Below are 2,914 nucleotides of genomic sequence, written 5' to 3'. Positions count from 1 at the left end.
AAAAAAAGCTAAGGAGATGTAGAGTTGTCTTTCTAGAGGCAGTCAGTGGATTTGGTACTTCTGACATGCTGTAGAAAGGAAGTTTTAATGCAATGAGACAAAAAGGTCCAAAAGACGTTTTTCGGTCCCATTTTTGGCACCTTGTATTTGACATGTGGGCAAAAGACTGTGCTATAAAAGAATCTGCTCTGGCCTCAGCCTTTGCTTACGGCCATACCACGCTGAGCACGCCCGATCTCGTCCGATCTCGGAAGCTAAGCAGCGTCGGGCCTGGTTAGTACTTGGATGGGAGACCGCCTGGGAATACCAGGTGCTGTAAGCTTTTCATTTTTCTTGCTGTCACACATTATTTACACTTAGGAAGTTTTTATGCGGGACGGAAAGGCAAAAAGACGCTTTTTGACCTTTTTTGCCCCCCCCCCAGTGGGAGAAAAAAAACCCTAAAGAGATGTTGATTTGTCTTTCTAGAGGCAGTCAGTGGATTTGGTACTTGTGGCATGACGTCGAAAGGAAGTTTTGTTGCAATGGTGCAAAAAAATTAAAAAAGTCAAAAAGACGTTTTTTGGGCCTTTTTTGCCCCCCCACCCCAAAAAGGTAAGGATAAAGTATTTTGGGCCTTTTTTTGCCCCCCTCCCCGGGAAAAAAAAAAAAAAAAAGCTAAGGAGATGTAGAGTTGTCTTTCTAGAGGCAGTCAGTGGATTTGGTACTTCTGACATGCTGTAGAAAGGAAGTTTTAATGCAATGAGACAAAAAGGTCCAAAAGACGTTTTTCGGTCCCATTTTTGGCACCTTGTATTTGACATGTGGGCAAAAGACTGTGCTATAAAAGAATCTGCTCTGGCCTCAGCCTTTGCTTACGGCCATACCACGCTGAGCACGCCCGATCTCGTCCGATCTCGGAAGCTAAGCAGCGTCGGGCCTGGTTAGTACTTGGATGGGAGACCGCCTGGGAATACCAGGTGCTGTAAGCTTTTCATTTTTCTTGCTGTCACACATTATTTACACTTAGGAAGTTTTTATGCGGGACGGAAAGGCAAAAAGACGCTTTTTGGACCTTTTTTGCCCCCCCCAAGCGGGGGAAAAAAAACCCTAAAGAGATGTTGATTTGTCTTTCTAGAGGCAGTCAGTGGATTTGGTACTTGTGGCATGACGTCGAAAGGAAGTTTTGTTGCAATGGTGCAATAAAATAAAAAAAAGTCAAAAAGACGTTTTTTGGGCCTTTTTTGCCCCCCCACCCCAAAAAGGTAAGGAGAGAGTATGTTGGGCCTTTTTTTGCCCCCCTCCCCGGGGAAAAAAAAAAAAGCTAAGGAGATGTAGAGTTGTCTTTCTAGAGGCAGTCAGTGGATTTGGTACTTCTGACATGCTGTAGAAAGGAAGTTTTAATGCAATGAGAGAAAAAGGTCAAAAAGACGCTTTTCGGTCCTATTTTTGGCACCTTGTATTGGACATGTGGGCAAAAGACTGTGCTATAAAAGAATCTGCTCTGGCCTCAGCCTTTGCTTACGGCCATACCACGCTGAGCACGCCCGATCTCGTCCGATCTCGGAAGCTAAGCAGCGTCGGGCCTGGTTAGTACTTGGATGGGAGACCGCCTGGGAATGGGCCATGACCCCCCCAAGTCCCTATTGCTGATCCCGGGATTAAGCACGATCCTGGGCCACCTGCTGGACGATCCTGGTACTCCCCTGTCCAGCAAGGTGAAATCCATGCATCAGCAGATGTATAATCCCTTAGACTGTTGTAATTGTAGTTGAAAGGTGCAAACCCTTGTGTTCAAATGCAGTTAATTGCAGGGAACTATTATACAGGTAAGTATTCTTATTCATCTTTTTGGACCCTTGATTTCAGGTAATGTTTTCATTTCAGGTAAGTATAATATTCTTATTCATCTTTTTGGACCTTTTGATTTCAGGCTAAGTTTTAATTTCAGGTAAGTATCGCACTCCAGTTAGATTCAGGTAAGTATAATACAGGTAAGTATTGTTATTCATATTTTTGGAAGATGTTGCAAGTTTCTATGGTCGAGTGGGTAGTGTGTTGGTTTACCATTCATGAGATCACAGGTTCGAGCCCCTGTCCAGCAAGTTGAAATCCATACATCAGCAGATGTATAATCCCAAAGACTGTTTGACTGAATAATTGTAGTTGAAAGGTGCGAACCCTTGTGTTCAAATGCAGTTAATTGCAGGGAACTATTATACAGGTAAGTATTCTTATTCATCTTTTTGGACCCTTGATTTCAGGTAATGTTTTAATTTCAGGTAAGTATAATATTCTTATTCAACTTTTTGGACCCTTGATTTCAGGCTAAGTTTTAATTTCAGGTAAGCATCGCACTCCAGTTAATTTCAGGTAAGTATAATACAGGTAAGTATTGTTATTCATATTTTTGGACCATTAATTTCAGGTTACGTTTTAATTTCAGGTAAGCATTGCACTCCAACATAGGTTCATGTTACAAAAAGTTACATGATATTTTTAGTCTGTAAAGCTGTTAATAACTGTTAAGTATTAATCGAATAAAAAATTACCCTTTTTACACAGTGAGTGTAAAACACTTAAATATGGAATTGTTATGTAAAAAACAGGTAATAAGCAGAGCCATTTTCAAATGCAATGAAAATATTTTATTGACACCACAGGAATGAAACGTGAAATCAAACATCACGTGAAGGATCCCAAATGCTTGATGCAAAAGGTAACAGGTAGGTATTAATGAAACAAGTATATGAACATTTTGTATGATCACATAAATTACACTACAACATGTATGAAATGTAAAAACAACACACAAATAAGTTAATTAAGATTTTAAAACAGTTTCACAGTATTTACATCAATGCCACCACATCATTGTGTGTGTGTCAGTATGGTGTGTGTGTGTGTCTCAGTATGGTGTGTGTGTGTGTGTGTG

The 2,914-nt window shown here is 40.7% G+C and overlaps 2 non-coding genes and 1 pseudogene across 2 annotated transcripts; all 3 read left to right on the top strand.

The window, feature by feature from the left end:
- Positions 1–203: 203 nt before the first annotated feature.
- Positions 204–322, top strand: LOC134448171 (5S ribosomal RNA). The gene has a single exon (XR_010034666.1). It is a non-coding gene; the product is annotated as a 5S ribosomal RNA (ribosomal RNA).
- A 530-nt stretch (positions 323–852) lies between these two features.
- Positions 853–971, top strand: LOC134448160 (5S ribosomal RNA). The gene has a single exon (XR_010034656.1). It is a non-coding gene; the product is annotated as a 5S ribosomal RNA (ribosomal RNA).
- A 527-nt stretch (positions 972–1,498) lies between these two features.
- Positions 1,499–1,612, top strand: LOC134448176 (5S ribosomal RNA; annotated as a pseudogene).
- The last annotated feature ends 1,302 nt before the right edge of the window (positions 1,613–2,914 follow it).

This window comes from Engraulis encrasicolus, chromosome 4 (assembly GCF_034702125.1).
Source record: "Engraulis encrasicolus isolate BLACKSEA-1 chromosome 4, IST_EnEncr_1.0, whole genome shotgun sequence".
NCBI classification, from domain to species: Eukaryota; Metazoa; Chordata; class Actinopteri; order Clupeiformes; family Engraulidae; genus Engraulis; species Engraulis encrasicolus.
This window is presented reverse-complemented; position numbering and strand designations above follow the sequence as displayed.